The sequence below is a fragment of the Microcebus murinus genome, chromosome 28, assembly GCF_040939455.1.
Source record: "Microcebus murinus isolate Inina chromosome 28, M.murinus_Inina_mat1.0, whole genome shotgun sequence".
Classification (NCBI taxonomy): domain Eukaryota; kingdom Metazoa; phylum Chordata; class Mammalia; order Primates; family Cheirogaleidae; genus Microcebus; species Microcebus murinus.
This window is the reverse complement of record NC_134131.1, coordinates 16,176,465-16,196,981: the sequence shown is the minus strand read 5'-3', so window position 1 is coordinate 16,196,981 and position 20,517 is coordinate 16,176,465. Positions and strand designations below refer to the sequence as shown.

Genomic DNA, 20,517 nt, shown 5'->3' with positions numbered 1-20,517 from the left:
GAGGAGCAACTGATGCCCTTTGCACTTTGGGTAGCAAGTGTCTGAGGTGTCTCTGAGCCCTGCGCCATGTCGGGGGGTGGGGTGGGGGGGTGGGAGGTCGGGGGGTGTGGAGGAGCAGGAGGAGGAGGAGGAGGAGGTGGGAAGGGCCGTGGCCTGCAGTCGTGTTCCCGGGGTGGCTTCTTCCACAGGCTGCTTGGCCTGGGCTCCCTGCACCTGGGCCTTTGGAGGACTGGCCCTGTGCTTGCCAACGCTTCCCCTGCAGGGACCCAGAGCTGGGAGGTTGCATCTCTCAGCCCTGGGTCGGGCAGAGCCCCAGCGGGCCATGCCCACAACCTCTCTCAGCACGGGTCCCCCAGAAGGCTCCTTTGGGACCAGGATTCTCTTGCGGGTGACTCTTTAAGGTCTGGCCCCTGGATGGAGGGGCACCAGGAGTAGAGGAGCAGGAAGGGGAGGGGGTGGCCATGCGAGGGGACACTTTCAGGCCAAGTCCCAGCTTCAGCCTGATCCTCCTGGGAACCCCGGGGTGTACGTCACACCTCCTGGTTGTCCCGCTCTGAGACAAGGGCTCTGAGACAAGGAGCCGGGCTTCGCATTCCCCCAGCAGCCAGTCGTGGGCTGAGGACACCTGGGGCGTTGGGAACTCCCTGGCTTCTCCTTGGCTTAACATCTGGAGCTGCTTGTGAATCGTGCCGCCACACACACCCGAGTGCAGGTGTCTTCTGCACAGACTGCGGGCCTCGCTCTTCTGAATGCCGCTAGCTCGACACCCACCCACGGGTGAACCTGGTCAGGGTACTTTCTCTCGGGGGCAGACTCTGATCCTGGCGGGCTACCGGTGTTTCTGTTTGCTCGTTTCTTTCTTCCATTTCGGGAAAGGCTTCCTTACTGGGTGTGGAAATCTCCTATGCCTTTCCTCGCCTATTCTGTCAGCTTTAAAATTCTCTTTCAGTTGCCACCCTCACAGATGGATTAGGAAACTCTTTCCGGTGCACTCATTAGTGAAATGACCTCAATGAAGCTGGAATCCAATATCTAATCGCCGATTTTTAGCGAGTCCACACGCCAGGGTGGTCGGGGTCTAATGCAGCCCCGGCCAGGCCCAGGCCCCTTGGACTGGGCCACAGGAGGACCCAGAGGAGGTTCCCGGCCCCCACGGTCGCGTTGCCGGCAGTTCTCCAAGGGCTTGGGCGTTTTCCAGAGGTAGGAGATGGAGGGGACTGATTTCTTCAGCGCCCCACAAACCACGCCACCCCACCCATGGGACACATCCCTAGAGAGAGAGAGAGACGCCCCATACACTCGCTCCCCTCCCCCATGCGCTGTGCCCCAGCCCGGGCCCGGGGGAATAGGCGGCAGCCCACCCACAGGGTGGGGGGCGCAGCTGAAAGGGGTTGTGGGGATGGCGGCCCCTGCCTGGGGTCAAAGGGCGGGCGACCCGCGCGTGCGCAATCGGCGGCGGCGGCGGCGGCGGCGGCGGCGGCGGCGGCGGCCACGAGCTGGGGGTGGGCCAGGCGAGGAGAGGAAGGGGGCTGGAAGGTCTCCACCTTGGCGAGTCCAGCCGTGGAGGCGCATCTTGTGTGAGTGTGAGTGAGTGAGTGTGAGTGTGTGTGTGTGTGTGTGTGTGTGTGTATCGAGAGACAGCCCCCCACCCCGGCCCGCCGCTCCCTGCCCGCCCCGCCCCGCCCCGCCCCGCCTGTCACCCCCGTCCCTCGGAGCCCGCCGGACCCGGCCGGTGAACTCAACAGGCCCGGCCCGGTGCGGGTCAGCGCCGGCGCGGGGCCTGGGGCGGGGGGAGGAGGCGGCGGGGAAGCGCAGAGAGGCTCGGCTTCTTGAGCGGGGCAGGGGCGCCCTCCGCCGTCTAGGGCCACACCACCCTGAACGCGCCCGATCTCGTCTGGTCTCGGAAGCTAAGCAGGGTCGGGCCTGGTTAGTACTTGGATGGGAGACCGCCTGGGAATACCGGGTGCCGTAGGCTTCTTCTTTTTTTTTTTTTTGTTTTGCCTCTTGTTCTGTCCCCTTTCTGGGAGCGAGTCGGCGGCCCGGGGTGGGGGTCACCCCCACCCTCAGCGCCCGCCGCGGTGCCTGGCGCCCCAGCCCGCACCGTGGGGCCTCCTCTTGTCCCAAGCCGCGACACCGCCGTCACGCGGCAGCATGCGTGGCTTCTGGACTGTCAGGTCTCAGACCAAAGGTCTGCTCTGTGGGAACCGACACGCTGGAGGAAACCTTGAGAGTCTGAGAGGGGAGGGAGTTCCAGAAGAAGGCCAGGATGTCATTTTGAGGGAGTATGTGACCAGAACTCGTCCCGTTGCTTTTGGGGTTCTATGGGCTACACGTAGGAATCTTTGGTGGTGGCACCTGATGTTGGGGGATCCGGAGTCACACCCAGACCTGCTCCACAGGCCTCCTTTTACTTTTCTCTTCGGATTCATTATGTTTAAAAAGTGTCTCTTATCTCTATGATTGCATTTTCTTTTCTCTCTCTTTTCAAGCAGATGATGGGAGTCCAAGTATTAAGGTGACATGTGTTGCCCGTGCCCCCCTCCCCCCTGTGTTCTTATTCATTAACCTCTGATGTTGTTCCAGCGTATTGTGGGGGTACCAATGTTAAGGTCGGGTACGTTGCCCTCTCCCAGCCTCCCCCCTCGGGTCAGAGCCTCAAGTGCGCCCATCCCCCAGTCGGTGCGCACCCACCCCGTTCCTAATGGAGGTGTATGCCCATCCCCTCCCCCCACCCGCCCGACACCCACCCGATGAAGGTGATTCCTCTGTGTCCACTTAGGTGTCCATCGGTTCGTACCCATTTGCTGGTGAGCGCGAGCACGTGGTGCTCGTGTGTCCATTCTTGGGCTACCTGGCTTACTGGAACGGGTTCCAGCTCTGGCCAGGAGAACCACGAGAGGTGCCCTCTCACCGCTGCTCCTCCTAGCTGAATAGCACTCCGTGGTGTCCACGCGCCACATTTCATTTACGCACTCGTGGGTCGATGGGCACTCGGGTCGCTTCCAGGTCTTTGCGATTGTGACTTGTGCCCTGACTCTAACCCTAACCCTTACCCAGCCCGTCTCCTCCTCGGCCCCTGCCTGACTGACTCCTTCCCGCCCGGCCTGTCACCTGTCACCGTCCTCTGCCCCTGCCTGACACGCTCCTCCCCGCCCGGGCCGTCACCGTCCTCGGCCCCTGCCTGACGGGGCTCCTCCGTCGCCTGGGCCTTCCAAGGGCTTGGTGTGGACGCTGGTTCCAGGACGCCCTCCCAGGAACCCGGTAGCAGGGCGGCCGCAGCGTCTCGCGCCACCCAACCGTCCGCCGGCCGGCGGCCGGCGCTAAGTGGCCTGCGGGGGACGTGCCCCCACTGTGGGGCGGGCGCCCAGCCTGGTGTCTTCTCTGAGGCCCCGTGGCTGCTTTTCCCCCCCGCAAGGGGAGAGCCGCGGAGGTGGGGACCGCCTCCTCGTGGGGACGTACACCCAGCTCTCCACGTCGGATTCCGGGGCTCTCTGTCCTGCCAGAAGGCCCAGCTGGCCTGCGGGTCCTTAGAGTGGCAAAAACATCCGAAAACTGAGATTGAGGGTCCGGTGGTTGTCTGCACTTTTGTGCTGGGCACCCCAGGGAGGCCCGGGGGCTGGCTGGACAACGCGGTCTGCTGGGCAGGGGGGGGGGGTTTGGAGGAGCAACTGATGCCCTTTGCACTTTGGGTAGCAAGTGTCTGAGGTGTCTCTGAGCCCTGCGCCATGTCGGGGGGTGGGGTGGGGGGGTGGGAGGTCGGGGGGTGTGGAGGAGCAGGAGGAGGAGGAGGAGGAGGTGGGAAGGGCCGTGGCCTGCAGTCGTGTTCCCGGGGTGGCTTCTTCCACAGGCTGCTTGGCCTGGGCTCCCTGCACCTGGGCCTTTGGAGGACTGGCCCTGTGCTTGCCAACGCTTCCCCTGCAGGGACCCAGAGCTGGGAGGTTGCATCTCTCAGCCCTGGGTCGGGCAGAGCCCCAGCGGGCCATGCCCACAACCTCTCTCAGCACGGGTCCCCCAGAAGGCTCCTTTGGGACCAGGATTCTCTTGCGGGTGACTCTTTAAGGTCTGGCCCCTGGATGGAGGGGCACCAGGAGTAGAGGAGCAGGAAGGGGAAGGGGGTGGCCATGCGAGGGGACACTTTCAGGCCAAGTCCCAGCTTCAGCCTGATCCTCCTGGGAACCCCGGGGTGTACGTCACACCTCCTGGTTGTCCCGCTCTGAGACAAGGGCTCTGAGACAAGGAGCCGGGCTTCGCATTCCCCCAGCAGCCAGTCGTGGGCTGAGGACACCTGGGGCGTTGGGAACTCCCTGGCTTCTCCTTGGCTTAACATCTGGAGCTGCTTGTGAATCGTGCCGCCACACACACCCGAGTGCAGGTGTCTTCTGCACAGACTGCGGGCCTCGCTCTTCTGAATGCCGCTAGCTCGCCACCCACCCACGGGTGAACCTGGTCAGGGTACTTTCTCTCGGGGGCAGACTCTGATCCTGGCGGGCTACCGGTGTTTCTGTTTGCTCGTTTCTTTCTTCCATTTCGGGAAAGGCTTCCTTACTGGGTGTGGAAATCTCCTATGCCTTTCCTCGCCTATTCTGTCAGCTTTAAAATTCTCTTTCAGTTGCCACCCTCACAGATGGATTAGGAAACTCTTTCCGGTGCACTCATTAGTGAAATGACCTCAATGAAGCTGGAATCCAATATCTAATCGCCGATTTTTAGCGAGTCCACACGCCAGGGTGGTCGGGGTCTAATGCAGCCCCGGCCAGGCCCAGGCCCCTTGGACTGGGCCACAGGAGGACCCAGAGGAGGTTCCCGGCCCCCACGGTCGCGTTGCCGGCAGTTCTCCAAGGGCTTGGGCGTTTTCCAGAGGTAGGAGATGGAGGGGACTGATTTCTTCAGCGCCCCACAAACCACGCCACCCCACCCATGGGACACATCCCTAGAGAGAGAGAGAGACGCCCCATACACTCGCTCCCCTCCCCCATGCGCTGTGCCCCAGCCCGGGCCCGGGGGAATAGGCGGCAGCCCACCCACAGGGTGGGGGGCGCAGCTGAAAGGGGTTGTGGGGATGGCGGCCCCTGCCTGGGGTCAAAGGGCGGGCGACCCGCGCGTGCGCAATCGGCGGCGGCGGCGGCGGCGGCGGCGGCGGCGGCGGCGGCCACGAGCTGGGGGTGGGCCAGGCGAGGAGAGGAAGGGGGCTGGAAGGTCTCCACCTTGGCGAGTCCAGCCGTGGAGGCGCATCTTGTGTGAGTGTGAGTGAGTGAGTGTGAGTGTGTGTGTGTGTGTGTGTGTGTGTGTATCGAGAGACAGCCCCCCACCCCGGCCCGCCGCTCCCTGCCCGCCCCGCCCCGCCCCGCCCCGCCTGTCACCCCCGTCCCTCGGAGCCCGCCGGACCCGGCCGGTGAACTCAACAGGCCCGGCCCGGTGCGGGTCAGCGCCGGCGCGGGGCCTGGGGCGGGGGGAGGAGGCGGCGGGGAAGCGCAGAGAGGCTCGGCTTCTTGAGCGGGGCAGGGGCGCCCTCCGCCGTCTAGGGCCACACCACCCTGAACGCGCCCGATCTCGTCTGGTCTCGGAAGCTAAGCAGGGTCGGGCCTGGTTAGTACTTGGATGGGAGACCGCCTGGGAATACCGGGTGCCGTAGGCTTCTTCTTTTTTTTTTTTTTTGTTTTGCCTCTTGTTCTGTCCCCTTTCTGGGAGCGAGTCGGCGGCCCGGGGTGGGGGTCACCCCCACCCTCAGCGCCCGCCGCGGTGCCTGGCGCCCCAGCCCGCACCGTGGGGCCTCCTCTTGTCCCAAGCCGCGACACCGCCGTCACGCGGCAGCATGCGTGGCTTCTGGACTGTCAGGTCTCAGACCAAAGGTCTGCTCTGTGGGAACCGACACGCTGGAGGAAACCTTGAGAGTCTGAGAGGGGAGGGAGTTCCAGAAGAAGGCCAGGATGTCATTTTGAGGGAGTATGTGACCAGAACTCGTCCCGTTGCTTTTGGGGTTCTATGGGCTACACGTAGGAATCTTTGGTGGTGGCACCTGATGTTGGGGGATCCGGAGTCACACCCAGACCTGCTCCACAGGCCTCCTTTTACTTTTCTCTTCGGATTCATTATGTTTAAAAAGTGTCTCTTATCTCTATGATTGCATTTTCTTTTCTCTCTCTTTTCAAGCAGATGATGGGAGTCCAAGTATTAAGGTGACATGTGTTGCCCGTGCCCCCCTCCCCCCTGTGTTCTTATTCATTAACCTCTGATGTTGTTCCAGCGTATTGTGGGGGTACCAATGTTAAGGTCGGGTACGTTGCCCTCTCCCAGCCTCCCCCCTCGGGTCAGAGCCTCAAGTGCGCCCATCCCCCAGTCGGTGCGCACCCACCCCGTTCCTAATGGAGGTGTATGCCCATCCCCTCCCCCCACCCGCCCGACACCCACCCGATGAAGGTGATTCCTCTGTGTCCACTTAGGTGTCCATCGGTTCGTACCCATTTGCTGGTGAGCGCGAGCACGTGGTGCTCGTGTGTCCATTCTTGGGCTACCTGGCTTACTGGAACGGGTTCCAGCTCTGGCCAGGAGAACCACGAGAGGTGCCCTCTCACCGCTGCTCCTCCTAGCTGAATAGCACTCCGTGGTGTCCACGCGCCACATTTCATTTACGCACTCGTGGGTCGATGGGCACTCGGGTCGCTTCCAGGTCTTTGCGATTGTGACTTGTGCCCTGACTCTAACCCTAACCCTTACCCAGCCCGTCTCCTCCTCGGCCCCTGCCTGACTGACTCCTTCCCGCCCGGCCTGTCACCTGTCACCGTCCTCTGCCCCTGCCTGACACGCTCCTCCCCGCCCGGGCCGTCACCGTCCTCGGCCCCTGCCTGACGGGGCTCCTCCGTCGCCTGGGCCTTCCAAGGGCTTGGTGTGGACGCTGGTTCCAGGACGCCCTCCCAGGAACCCGGTAGCAGGGCGGCCGCAGCGTCTCGCGCCACCCAACCGTCCGCCGGCCGGCGGCCGGCGCTAAGTGGCCTGCGGGGGACGTGCCCCCACTGTGGGGCGGGCGCCCAGCCTGGTGTCTTCTCTGAGGCCCCGTGGCTGCTTTTCCCCCCCGCAAGGGGAGAGCCGCGGAGGTGGGGACCGCCTCCTCGTGGGGACGTACACCCAGCTCTCCACGTCGGATTCCGGGGCTCTCTGTCCTGCCAGAAGGCCCAGCTGGCCTGCGGGTCCTTAGAGTGGCAAAAACATCCGAAAACTGAGATTGAGGGTCCGGTGGTTGTCTGCACTTTTGTGCTGGGCACCCCAGGGAGGCCCGGGGGCTGGCTGGACAACGCGGTCTGCTGGGCAGGGGGGGGGGTTTGGAGGAGCAACTGATGCCCTTTGCACTTTGGGTAGCAAGTGTCTGAGGTGTCTCTGAGCCCTGCGCCATGTCGGGGGGTGGGGTGGGGGGGTGGGAGGTCGGGGGGGGGTGGAGGAGCAGGAGGAGGAGGAGGAGGAGGTGGGAAGGGCCGTGGCCTGCAGTCGTGTTCCCGGGGTGGCTTCTTCCACAGGCTGCTTGGCCTGGGCTCCCTGCACCTGGGCCTTTGGAGGACTGGCCCTGTGCTTGCCAACGCTTCCCCTGCAGGGACCCAGAGCTGGGAGGTTGCATCTCTCAGCCCTGGGTCGGGCAGAGCCCCAGCGGGCCATGCCCACAACCTCTCTCAGCACGGGTCCCCCAGAAGGCTCCTTTGGGACCAGGATTCTCTTGCGGGTGACTCTTTAAGGTCTGGCCCCTGGATGGAGGGGCACCAGGAGTAGAGGAGCAGGAAGGGGAAGGGGGTGGCCATGCGAGGGGACACTTTCAGGCCAAGTCCCAGCTTCAGCCTGATCCTCCTGGGAACCCCGGGGTGTACGTCACACCTCCTGGTTGTCCCGCTCTGAGACAAGGGCTCTGAGACAAGGAGCCGGGCTTCGCATTCCCCCAGCAGCCAGTCGTGGGCTGAGGACACCTGGGGCGTTGGGAACTCCCTGGCTTCTCCTTGGCTTAACATCTGGAGCTGCTTGTGAATCGTGCCGCCACACACACCCGAGTGCAGGTGTCTTCTGCACAGACTGCGGGCCTCGCTCTTCTGAATGCCGCTAGCTCGCCACCCACCCACGGGTGAACCTGGTCAGGGTACTTTCTCTCGGGGGCAGACTCTGATCCTGGCGGGCTACCGGTGTTTCTGTTTGCTCGTTTCTTTCTTCCATTTCGGGAAAGGCTTCCTTACTGGGTGTGGAAATCTCCTATGCCTTTCCTCGCCTATTCTGTCAGCTTTAAAATTCTCTTTCAGTTGCCACCCTCACAGATGGATTAGGAAACTCTTTCCGGTGCACTCATTAGTGAAATGACCTCAATGAAGCTGGAATCCAATATCTAATCGCCGATTTTTAGCGAGTCCACACGCCAGGGTGGTCGGGGTCTAATGCAGCCCCGGCCAGGCCCAGGCCCCTTGGACTGGGCCACAGGAGGACCCAGAGGAGGTTCCCGGCCCCCACGGTCGCGTTGCCGGCAGTTCTCCAAGGGCTTGGGCGTTTTCCAGAGGTAGGAGATGGAGGGGACTGATTTCTTCAGCGCCCCACAAACCACGCCACCCCACCCATGGGACACATCCCTAGAGAGAGAGAGAGACGCCCCATACACTCGCTCCCCTCCCCCATGCGCTGTGCCCCAGCCCGGGCCCGGGGGAATAGGCGGCAGCCCACCCACAGGGTGGGGGGCGCAGCTGAAAGGGGTTGTGGGGATGGCGGCCCCTGCCTGGGGTCAAAGGGCGGGCGACCCGCGCGTGCGCAATCGGCGGCGGCGGCGGCGGCGGCGGCGGCCACGAGCTGGGGGTGGGCCAGGCGAGGAGAGGAAGGGGGCTGGAAGGTCTCCACCTTGGCGAGTCCAGCCGTGGAGGCGCATCTTGTGTGAGTGTGAGTGAGTGAGTGTGAGTGTGAGTGTGTGTGTGTGTGTGTGTGTGTATAGAGAGACAGCCCCCCACCCCGGCCCGCCGCTCCCTGCCCGCCCCGCCCCGCCTGTCACCCCCGTCCCTCGGAGCCCGCCGGACCCGGCCGGTGAACTCAACAGGCCCGGCCCGGTGCGGGTCAGCGCCGGCGCGGGGCCTGGGGCGGGGGGAGGAGGCGGCGGGGAAGCGCAGAGAGGCTCGGCTTCTTGAGCGGGGCAGGGGCGCCCTCCGCCGTCTAGGGCCACACCACCCTGAACGCGCCCGATCTCGTCTGGTCTCGGAAGCTAAGCAGGGTCGGGCCTGGTTAGTACTTGGATGGGAGACCGCCTGGGAATACCGGGTGCCGTAGGCTTCTTCTTTTTTTTTTTTTGTTTTGCCTCTTGTTCTGTCCCCTTTCTGGGAGCGAGTCGGCGGCCCGGGGTGGGGGTCACCCCCACCCTCAGCGCCCGCCGCGGTGCCTGGCGCCCCAGCCCGCACCGTGGGGCCTCCTCTTGTCCCAAGCCGCGACACCGCCGTCACGCGGCAGCATGCGTGGCTTCTGGACTGTCAGGTCTCAGACCAAAGGTCTGCTCTGTGGGAACCGACACGCTGGAGGAAACCTTGAGAGTCTGAGAGGGGAGGGAGTTCCAGAAGAAGGCCAGGATGTCATTTTGAGGGAGTATGTGACCAGAACTCGTCCCGTTGCTTTTGGGGTTCTATGGGCTACACGTAGGAATCTTTGGTGGTGGCACCTGATGTTGGGGGATCCGGAGTCACACCCAGACCTGCTCCACAGGCCTCCTTTTACTTTTCTCTTCGGATTCATTATGTTTAAAAAGTGTCTCTTATCTCTATGATTGCATTTTCTTTTCTCTCTCTTTTCAAGCAGATGATGGGAGTCCAAGTATTAAGGTGACATGTGTTGCCCGTGCCCCCCTCCCCCCTGTGTTCTTATTCATTAACCTCTGATGTTGTTCCAGCGTATTGTGGGGGTACCAATGTTAAGGTCGGGTACGTTGCCCTCTCCCAGCCTCCCCCCTCGGGTCAGAGCCTCAAGTGCGCCCATCCCCCAGTCGGTGCGCACCCACCCCGTTCCTAATGGAGGTGTATGCCCATCCCCTCCCCCCACCCGCCCGACACCCACCCGATGAAGGTGATTCCTCTGTGTCCACTTAGGTGTCCATCGGTTCGTACCCATTTGCTGGTGAGCGCGAGCACGTGGTGCTCGTGTGTCCATTCTTGGGCTACCTGGCTTACTGGAACGGGTTCCAGCTCTGGCCAGGAGAACCACGAGAGGTGCCCTCTCACCGCTGCTCCTCCTAGCTGAATAGCACTCCGTGGTGTCCACGCGCCACATTTCATTTACGCACTCGTGGGTCGATGGGCACTCGGGTCGCTTCCAGGTCTTTGCGATTGTGACTTGTGCCCTGACTCTAACCCTAACCCTTACCCAGCCCGTCTCCTCCTCGGCCCCTGCCTGACTGACTCCTTCCCGCCCGGCCTGTCACCTGTCACCGTCCTCTGCCCCTGCCTGACACGCTCCTCCCCGCCCGGGCCGTCACCGTCCTCGGCCCCTGCCTGACGGGGCTCCTCCGTCGCCTGGGCCTTCCAAGGGCTTGGTGTGGACGCTGGTTCCAGGACGCCCTCCCAGGAACCCGGTAGCAGGGCGGCCGCAGCGTCTCGCGCCACCCAACCGTCCGCCGGCCGGCGGCCGGCGCTAAGTGGCCTGCGGGGGACGTGCCCCCACTGTGGGGCGGGCGCCCAGCCTGGTGTCTTCTCTGAGGCCCCGTGGCTGCTTTTCCCCCCCGCAAGGGGAGAGCCGCGGAGGTGGGGACCGCCTCCTCGTGGGGACGTACACCCAGCTCTCCACGTCGGATTCCGGGGCTCTCTGTCCTGCCAGAAGGCCCAGCTGGCCTGCGGGTCCTTAGAGTGGCAAAAACATCCGAAAACTGAGATTGAGGGTCCGGTGGTTGTCTGCACTTTTGTGCTGGGCACCCCAGGGAGGCCCGGGGGCTGGCTGGACAACGCGGTCTGCTGGGCACGGGGGGGGTTTGGAGGAGCAACTGATGCCCTTTGCACTTTGGGTAGCAAGTGTCTGAGGTGTCTCTGAGCCCTGCGCCATGTCGGGGGGTGGGGTGGGGGGGTGGGAGGTCGGGGGGGGGTGGAGGAGCAGGAGGAGGAGGAGGAGGAGGTGGGAAGGGCCGTGGCCTGCAGTCGTGTTCCCGGGGTGGCTTCTTCCACAGGCTGCTTGGCCTGGGCTCCCTGCACCTGGGCCTTTGGAGGACTGGCCCTGTGCTTGCCAACGCTTCCCCTGCAGGGACCCAGAGCTGGGAGGTTGCATCTCTCAGCCCTGGGTCGGGCAGAGCCCCAGCGGGCCATGCCCACAACCTCTCTCAGCACGGGTCCCCCAGAAGGCTCCTTTGGGACCAGGATTCTCTTGCGGGTGACTCTTTAAGGTCTGGCCCCTGGATGGAGGGGCACCAGGAGTAGAGGAGCAGGAAGGGGAAGGGGGTGGCCATGCGAGGGGACACTTTCAGGCCAAGTCCCAGCTTCAGCCTGATCCTCCTGGGAACCCCGGGGTGTACGTCACACCTCCTGGTTGTCCCGCTCTGAGACAAGGGCTCTGAGACAAGGAGCCGGGCTTCGCATTCCCCCAGCAGCCAGTCGTGGGCTGAGGACACCTGGGGCGTTGGGAACTCCCTGGCTTCTCCTTGGCTTAACATCTGGAGCTGCTTGTGAATCGTGCCGCCACACACACCCGAGTGCAGGTGTCTTCTGCACAGACTGCGGGCCTCGCTCTTCTGAATGCCGCTAGCTCGCCACCCACCCACGGGTGAACCTGGTCAGGGTACTTTCTCTCGGGGGCAGACTCTGATCCTGGCGGGCTACCGGTGTTTCTGTTTGCTCGTTTCTTTCTTCCATTTCGGGAAAGGCTTCCTTACTGGGTGTGGAAATCTCCTATGCCTTTCCTCGCCTATTCTGTCAGCTTTAAAATTCTCTTTCAGTTGCCACCCTCACAGATGGATTAGGAAACTCTTTCCGGTGCACTCATTAGTGAAATGACCTCAATGAAGCTGGAATCCAATATCTAATCGCCGATTTTTAGCGAGTCCACACGCCAGGGTGGTCGGGGTCTAATGCAGCCCCGGCCAGGCCCAGGCCCCTTGGACTGGGCCACAGGAGGACCCAGAGGAGGTTCCCGGCCCCCACGGTCGCGTTGCCGGCAGTTCTCCAAGGGCTTGGGCGTTTTCCAGAGGTAGGAGATGGAGGGGACTGATTTCTTCAGCGCCCCACAAACCACGCCACCCCACCCATGGGACACATCCCTAGAGAGAGAGAGAGACGCCCCATACACTCGCTCCCCTCCCCCATGCGCTGTGCCCCAGCCCGGGCCCGGGGGAATAGGCGGCAGCCCACCCACAGGGTGGGGGGCGCAGCTGAAAGGGGTTGTGGGGATGGCGGCCCCTGCCTGGGGTCAAAGGGCAGGCGACCCGCGCGTGCGCAATTGGCGGCGGCGGCAGCGGCGGCGGCGGCGGCGGCCACGAGCTGGGGGTGGGCCAGGCGAGGAGAGGAAGGGGGCTGGAAGGTCTCCACCTTGGCGAGTCCAGCCGTGGAGGCGCATCTTGTGTGAGTGTGAGTGAGTGAGTGTGAGTGTGAGTGTGTGTGTGTGTGTGTGTGTGTGTGTGTATAGAGAGACAGCCCCCCACCCCGGCCCGCCGCTCCCTGCCCGCCCCGCCCCGCCTGTCACCCCCGTCCCTCGGAGCCCGCCGGACCCGGCCGGTGAACTCAACAGGCCCGGCCCGGTGCGGGTCAGCGCCGGCGCGGGGCCTGGGGCGGGGGGAGGAGGCGGCGGGGAAGCGCAGAGAGGCTCGGCTTCTTGAGCGGGGCAGGGGCGCCCTCCGCCGTCTAGGGCCACACCACCCTGAACGCGCCCGATCTCGTCTGGTCTCGGAAGCTAAGCAGGGTCGGGCCTGGTTAGTACTTGGATGGGAGACCGCCTGGGAATACCGGGTGCCGTAGGCTTCTTCTTTTTTTTTTTTTTGTTTTGCCTCTTGTTCTGTCCCCTTTCTGGGAGCGAGTCGGCGGCCCGGGGTGGGGGTCACCCCCACCCTCAGCGCCCGCCGCGGTGCCTGGCGCCCCAGCCCGCACCGTGGGGCCTCCTCTTGTCCCAAGCCGCGACACCGCCGTCACGCGGCAGCATGCGTGGCTTCTGGACTGTCAGGTCTCAGACCAAAGGTCTGCTCTGTGGGAACCGACACGCTGGAGGAAACCTTGAGAGTCTGAGAGGGGAGGGAGTTCCAGAAGAAGGCCAGGATGTCATTTTGAGGGAGTATGTGACCAGAACTCGTCCCGTTGCTTTTGGGGTTCTATGGGCTACACGTAGGAATCTTTGGTGGTGGCACCTGATGTTGGGGGATCCGGAGTCACACCCAGACCTGCTCCACAGGCCTCCTTTTACTTTTCTCTTCGGATTCATTATGTTTAAAAAGTGTCTCTTATCTCTATGATTGCATTTTCTTTTCTCTCTCTTTTCAAGCAGATGATGGGAGTCCAAGTATTAAGGTGACATGTGTTGCCCGTGCCCCCCTCCCCCCTGTGTTCTTATTCATTAACCTCTGATGTTGTTCCAGCGTATTGTGGGGGTACCAATGTTAAGGTCGGGTACGTTGCCCTCTCCCAGCCTCCCCCCTCGGGTCAGAGCCTCAAGTGCGCCCATCCCCCAGTCGGTGCGCACCCACCCCGTTCCTAATGGAGGTGTATGCCCATCCCCTCCCCCCACCCGCCCGACACCCACCCGATGAAGGTGATTCCTCTGTGTCCACTTAGGTGTCCATCGGTTCGTACCCATTTGCTGGTGAGCGCGAGCACGTGGTGCTCGTGTGTCCATTCTTGGGCTACCTGGCTTACTGGAACGGGTTCCAGCTCTGGCCAGGAGAACCACGAGAGGTGCCCTCTCACCGCTGCTCCTCCTAGCTGAATAGCACTCCGTGGTGTCCACGCGCCACATTTCATTTACGCACTCGTGGGTCGATGGGCACTCGGGTCGCTTCCAGGTCTTTGCGATTGTGACTTGTGCCCTGACTCTAACCCTAACCCTTACCCAGCCCGTCTCCTCCTCGGCCCCTGCCTGACTGACTCCTTCCCGCCCGGCCTGTCACCTGTCACCGTCCTCTGCCCCTGCCTGACACGCTCCTCCCCGCCCGGGCCGTCACCGTCCTCGGCCCCTGCCTGACGGGGCTCCTCCGTCGCCTGGGCCTTCCAAGGGCTTGGTGTGGACGCTGGTTCCAGGACGCCCTCCCAGGAACCCGGTAGCAGGGCGGCCGCAGCGTCTCGCGCCACCCAACCGTCCGCCGGCCGGCGGCCGGCGCTAAGTGGCCTGCGGGGGACGTGCCCCCACTGTGGGGCGGGCGCCCAGCCTGGTGTCTTCTCTGAGGCCCCGTGGCTGCTTTTCCCCCCCGCAAGGGGAGAGCCGCGGAGGTGGGGACCGCCTCCTCGTGGGGACGTACACCCAGCTCTCCACGTCGGATTCCGGGGCTCTCTGTCCTGCCAGAAGGCCCAGCTGGCCTGCGGGTCCTTAGAGTGGCAAAAACATCCGAAAACTGAGATTGAGGGTCCGGTGGTTGTCTGCACTTTTGTGCTGGGCACCCCAGGGAGGCCCGGGGGCTGGCTGGACAACGCGGTCTGCTGGGCGGGGGGGGGGTTTGGAGGAGCAACTGATGCCCTTTGCACTTTGGGTAGCAAGTGTCTGAGGTGTCTCTGAGCCCTGCGCCATGTCGGGGGGTGGGGTGGGGGGGTGGGAGGTCGGGGGGGGTGGAGGAGCAGGAGGAGGAGGAGGAGGAGGTGGGAAGGGCCGTGGCCTGCAGTCGTGTTCCCGGGGTGGCTTCTTCCACAGGCTGCTTGGCCTGGGCTCCCTGCACCTGGGCCTTTGGAGGACTGGCCCTGTGCTTGCCAACGCTTCCCCTGCAGGGACCCAGAGCTGGGAGGTTGCATCTCTCAGCCCTGGGTCGGGCAGAGCCCCAGCGGGCCATGCCCACAACCTCTCTCAGCACGGGTCCCCCAGAAGGCTCCTTTGGGACCAGGATTCTCTTGCGGGTGACTCTTTAAGGTCTGGCCCCTGGATGGAGGGGCACCAGGAGTAGAGGAGCAGGAAGGGGAAGGGGGTGGCCATGCGAGGGGACACTTTCAGGCCAAGTCCCAGCTTCAGCCTGATCCTCCTGGGAACCCCGGGGTGTACGTCACACCTCCTGGTTGTCCCGCTCTGAGACAAGGGCTCTGAGACAAGGAGCCGGGCTTCGCATTCCCCCAGCAGCCAGTCGTGGGCTGAGGACACCTGGGGCGTTGGGAACTCCCTGGCTTCTCCTTGGCTTAACATCTGGAGCTGCTTGTGAATCGTGCCGCCACACACACCCGAGTGCAGGTGTCTTCTGCACAGACTGCGGGCCTCGCTCTTCTGAATGCCGCTAGCTCGCCACCCACCCACGGGTGAACCTGGTCAGGGTACTTTCTCTCGGGGGCAGACTCTGATCCTGGCGGGCTACCGGTGTTTCTGTTTGCTCGTTTCTTTCTTCCATTTCGGGAAAGGCTTCCTTACTGGGTGTGGAAATCTCCTATGCCTTTCCTCGCCTATTCTGTCAGCTTTAAAATTCTCTTTCAGTTGCCACCCTCACAGATGGATTAGGAAACTCTTTCCGGTGCACTCATTAGTGAAATGACCTCAATGAAGCTGGAATCCAATATCTAATCGCCGATTTTTAGCGAGTCCACACGCCAGGGTGGTCGGGGTCTAATGCAGCCCCGGCCAGGCCCAGGCCCCTTGGACTGGGCCACAGGAGGACCCAGAGGAGGTTCCCGGCCCCCACGGTCGCGTTGCCGGCAGTTCTCCAAGGGCTTGGGCGTTTTCCAGAGGTAGGAGATGGAGGGGACTGATTTCTTCAGCGCCCCACAAACCACGCCACCCCACCCATGGGACACATCCCTAGAGAGAGAGAGAGACGCCCCATACACTCGCTCCCCTCCCCCATGCGCTGTGCCCCAGCCCGGGCCCGGGGGAATAGGCGGCAGCCCACCCACAGGGTGGGGGGCGCAGCTGAAAGGGGTTGTGGGGATGGCGGCCCCTGCCTGGGGTCAAAGGGCAGGCGACCCGCGCGTGCGCAATCGGCGGCGGCGGCGGCGGCGGCGGCGGCGGCCACGAGCTGGGGGTGGGCCAGGCGAGGAGAGGAAGGGGGCTGGAAGGTCTCCACCTTGGCGAGTCCAGCCGTGGAGGCGCATCTTGTGTGAGTGTGAGTGAGTGAGTGTGAGTGTGAGTGTGTGTGTGTGTGTGTGTGTGTGTGTGTATAGAGAGACAGCCCCCCACCCCGGCCCGCCGCTCCCTGCCCGCCCCGCCCCGCCTGTCACCCCCGTCCCTCGGAGCCCGCCGGACCCGGCCGGTGAACTCAACAGGCCCGGCCCGGTGCGGGTCAGCGCCGGCGCGGGGCCTGGGGCGGGGGGAGGAGGCGGCGGGGAAGCGCAGAGAGGCTCGGCTTCTTGAGCGGGGCAGGGGCGCCCTCCGCCGTCTAGGGCCACACCACCCTGAACGCGCCCGATCTCGTCTGGTCTCGGAAGCTAAGCAGGGTCGGGCCTGGTTAGTACTTGGATGGGAGACCGCCTGGGAATACCGGGTGCCGTAGGCTTCTTCTTTTTTTTTTTTTTTGTTTTGCCTCTTGTTCTGTCCCCTTTCTGGGAGCGAGTCGGCGGCCCGGGGTGGGGGTCACCCCCACCCTCAGCGCCCGCCGCGGTGCCTGGCGCCCCAGCCCGCACCGTGGGGCCTCCTCTTGTCCCAAGCCGCGACACCGCCGTCACGCGGCAGCATGCGTGGCTTCTGGACTGTCAGGTCTCAGACCAAAGGTCTGCTCTGTGGGAACCGACACGCTGGAGGAAACCTTGAGAGTCTGAGAGGGGAGGGAGTTCCAGAAGAAGGCCAGGATGTCATTTTGAGGGAGTATGTGACCAGAACTCGTCCCGTTGCTTTTGGGGTTCTATGGGCTACACGTAGGAATCTTTGGTGGTGGCACCTGATGTTGGGGGATCCGGAGTCACACCCAGACCTGCTCCACAGGCCTCCTTTTACTTTTCTCTTCGGATTCATTATGTTTAAAAAGTGTCTCTTATCTCTATGATTGCATTTTCTTTTCTCTCTCTTTTCAAGCAGATGATGGGAGTCCAAGTATTAAGGTGACATGTGTTGCCCGTGCCCCCCTCCCCCCTGTGTTCTTATTCATTAACCTCTGATGTTGTTCCAGCGTATTGTGGGGGTACCAATGTTAAGGTCGGGTACGTTGCCCTCTCCCAGCCTCCCCCCTCGGGTCAGAGCCTCAAGTGCGCCCATCCCCCAGTCGGTGCGCACCCACCCCGTTCCTAATGGAGGTGTATGCCCATCCCCTCCCCCCACCCGCCCGACACCCACCCGATGAAGGTGATTCCTCTGTGTCCACTTAGGTGTCCATCGGTTCGTACCCATTTGCTGGTGAGCGCGAGCACGTGGTGCTCGTGTGTCCATTCTTGGGCTACCTGGCTTACTGGAACGGGTTCCAGCTCTGGCCAGGAGAACCACGAGAGGTGCCCTCTCACCGCTGCTCCTCCTAGCTGAATAGCACTCCGTGGTGTCCACGCGCCACATTTCATTTACGCACTCGTGGGTCGATGGGCACTCGGGTCGCTTCCAGGTCTTTGCGATTGTGACTTGTGCCCTGACTCTAACCCTAACCCTTACCCAGCCCGTCTCCTCCTCGGCCCCTGCCTGACTGACTCCTTCCCGCCCGGCCTGTCACCTGTCACCGTCCTCTGCCCCTGCCTGACACGCTCCTCCCCGCCCGGGCCGTCACCGTCCTCGGCCCCTGCCTGACGGGGCTCCTCCGTCGCCTGGGCCTTCCAAGGGCTTGGTGTGGACGCTGGTTCCAGGACGCCCTCCCAGGAACCCGGTAGCAGGGCGGCCGCAGCGTCTCGCGCCACCCAACCGTCCGCCGGCCGGCGGCCGGCGCTAAGTGGCCTGCGGGGGACGTGCCCCCACTGTGGGGCGGGCGCCCAGCCTGGTGTCTTCTCTGAGGCCCCGTGGCTGCTTTTCCCCCCCGCAAGGGGAGAGCCGCGGAGGTGGGGACCGCCTCCTCGTGGGGACGTACACCCAGCTCTCCACGTCGGATTCCGGGGCTCTCTGTCCTGCCAGAAGGCCCAGCTGGCCTGCGGGTCCTTAGAGTGGCAAAAACATCCGAAAACTGAGATTGAGGGTCCGGTGGTTGTCTGCACTTTTGTGCTGGGCACCCCAGGGAGGCCCGGGGGCTGGCTGGACAACGCGGTCTGCTGGGCGGGGGGGGGGTTTGGAGGAGCAACTGATGCCCTTTGCACTTTGGGTAGCAAGTGTCTGAGGTGTCTCTGAGCCCTGCGCCATGTCGGGGGGTGGGGTGGGGGGGTGGGAGGTCGGGGGGGGTGGAGGAGCAGGAGGAGGAGGAGGAGGAGGTGGGAAGGGCCGTGGCCTGCAGTCGTGTTCCCGGGGTGGCTTCTTCCACAGGCTGCTTGGCCTGGGCTCCCTGCACCTGGGCCTTTGGAGGACTGGCCCTGTGCTTGCCAACGCTTCCCCTGCAGGGACCCAGAGCTGGGAGGTTGCATCTCTCAGCCCTGGGTCGGGCAGAGCCCCAGCGGGCCATGCCCACAACCTCTCTCAGCACGGGTCCCCCAGAAGGCTCCTTTGGGACCAGGATTCTCTTGCGGGTGACTCTTTAAGGTCTGGCCCCTGGATGGAGGGGCACCAGGAGTAGAGGAGCAGGAAGGGGAAGGGGGTGGCCATGCGAGGGGACACTTTCAGGCCAAGTCCCAGCTTCAGCCTGATCCTCCTGGGAACCCCGGGGTGTACGTCACACCTCCTGGTTGTCCCGCTCTGAGACAAGGGCTCTGAGACAAGGAGCCGGGCTTCGCATTCCCCCAGCAGCCAGTCGTGGGCTGAGGACACCTGGGGCGTTGGGAACTCCCTGGCTTCTCCTTGGCTTAACATCTGGAGCTGCTTGTGAATCGTGCCGCCACACACACCCGAGTGCAGGTGTCTTCTGCACAGACTGCGGGCCTCGCTCTTCTGAATGCCGCTAGCTCGCCACCCACCCACGGGTGAACCTGGTCAGGGTACTTTCTCTCGGGGGCAGACTCTGATCCTGGCGGGCTACCGGTGTTTCTGTTTGCTCGTTTCTTTCTTCCATTTCGGGAAAGGCTTCCTTACTGGGTGTGGAAATCTCCTATGCCTTTCCTCGCCTATTCTGTCAGCTTTAAAATTCTCTTTCAGTTGCCACCCTCACAGATGGATTAGGAAACTCTTTCCGGTGCACTCATTAGTGAAATGACCTCAATGAAGCTGGAATCCAATATCTAATCGCCGATTTTTAGCGAGTCCACACGCCAGGGTGGTCGGGGTCTAATGCAGCCCCGGCCAGGCCCAGGCCCCTTGGACTGGGCCACAGGAGGACCCAGAGGAGGTTCCCGGCCCCCACGGTCGCGTTGCCGGCAGTTCTCCAAGGGCTTGGGCGTTTTCCAGAGGTAGGAGATGGAGGGGACTGATTTCTTCAGCGCCCCACAAACCACGCCACCCCACCCATGGGACACATCCCTAGAGAGAGAGAGAGACGCCCCATACACTCGCTCCCCTCCCCCATGCGCTGTGCCCCAGCCCGGGCCCGGGGGAATAGGCGGCAGCCCACCCACAGGGTGGGGGGCGCAGCTGAAAGGGGTTGTGGGGATGGCGGCCCCTGCCTGGGGTCAAAGGGCAGGCGACCCGCGCGTGCGCAATCGGCGGCGGCGGCGGCGGCGGCGGCGGCGGCCACGAGCTGGGGGTGGGCCAGGCGAGGAGAGGAAGGGGGCTGGAAGGTCTCCACCTTGGCGAGTCCAGCCGTGGAGGCGCATCTTGTGTGAGTGTGAGTGAGTGAGTGTGAGTGTGAGTGTGTGTGTGTGTGTGTGTGTGTGTGTGTATAGAGAGACAGCCCCCCACCCCGGCCCGCCGCTCCCTGCCCGCCCCGCCCCGCCTGTCACCCCCGTCCCTCGGAGCCCGCCGGACCCGGCCGGTGAACTCAACAGGCCCGGCCCGGTGCGGGTCAGCGCCGGCGCGGGGCCTGGGGCGGGGGGAGGAGGCGGCGGGGAAGCGCAGAGAGGCTCGGCTTCTTGAGCGGGGCAGGGGCGCCCTCCGCCGTCTAGGGCCACACCACCCTGAACGCGCCCGATCTCGTCTGGTCTCGGAAGCTAAGCAGGGTCGGGCCTGGTTAGTACTTGGATGGGAGACCGCCTGGGAATACCGGGTGCCGTAGGCTTCTTCTTTTTTTTTTTTTTGTTTTGCCTCTTGTTCTGTCCCCTTTCTGGGAGCGAGTCGGCGGCCCGGGGTGGGGGTCACCCCCACCCTCAGCGCCCGCCGCGGTGCCTGGCGCCCCAGCCCGCACCGTGGGGCCTCCTCTTGTCCCAAGCCGCGACACCGCCGTCACGCGGCAGCATGCGTGGCTTCTGGACTGTCAGGTCTCAGACCAAAGGTCTGCTCTGTGGGAACCGACACGCTGGAGGAAACCTTGAGAGTCTGAGAGGGGAGGGAGTTCCAGAAGAAGGCCAGGATGTC

General features: G+C 63.7%; 6 non-coding genes across 6 annotated transcripts; all 6 read left to right on the top strand.

Moving 5' to 3' along the window:
- The first annotated feature begins 1,856 nt into the window (after window positions 1–1,856).
- On the top strand, window positions 1,857–1,975 carry LOC142865082 (5S ribosomal RNA). Its single transcript, XR_012915383.1, has one exon. It is a non-coding gene; the product is annotated as a 5S ribosomal RNA (ribosomal RNA).
- A 3,541-nt stretch (window positions 1,976–5,516) lies between these two features.
- Window positions 5,517–5,635, top strand: LOC142865081 (5S ribosomal RNA). The gene has a single exon (XR_012915382.1). It is a non-coding gene; the product is annotated as a 5S ribosomal RNA (ribosomal RNA).
- Window positions 5,636–9,157: 3,522 nt separating this feature from the next.
- LOC142865080 (5S ribosomal RNA) lies at window positions 9,158–9,276 on the top strand. Its single transcript, XR_012915381.1, has one exon. It is a non-coding gene; the product is annotated as a 5S ribosomal RNA (ribosomal RNA).
- Window positions 9,277–12,807: 3,531 nt separating this feature from the next.
- LOC142865079 (5S ribosomal RNA) lies at window positions 12,808–12,926 on the top strand. Its single transcript, XR_012915380.1, has one exon. It is a non-coding gene; the product is annotated as a 5S ribosomal RNA (ribosomal RNA).
- Window positions 12,927–16,454: 3,528 nt separating this feature from the next.
- Window positions 16,455–16,573, top strand: LOC142865078 (5S ribosomal RNA). Its single transcript, XR_012915379.1, has one exon. It is a non-coding gene; the product is annotated as a 5S ribosomal RNA (ribosomal RNA).
- A 3,529-nt stretch (window positions 16,574–20,102) lies between these two features.
- LOC142865077 (5S ribosomal RNA) lies at window positions 20,103–20,221 on the top strand. Its single transcript, XR_012915378.1, has one exon. It is a non-coding gene; the product is annotated as a 5S ribosomal RNA (ribosomal RNA).
- Window positions 20,222–20,517: the final 296 nt, after the last annotated feature.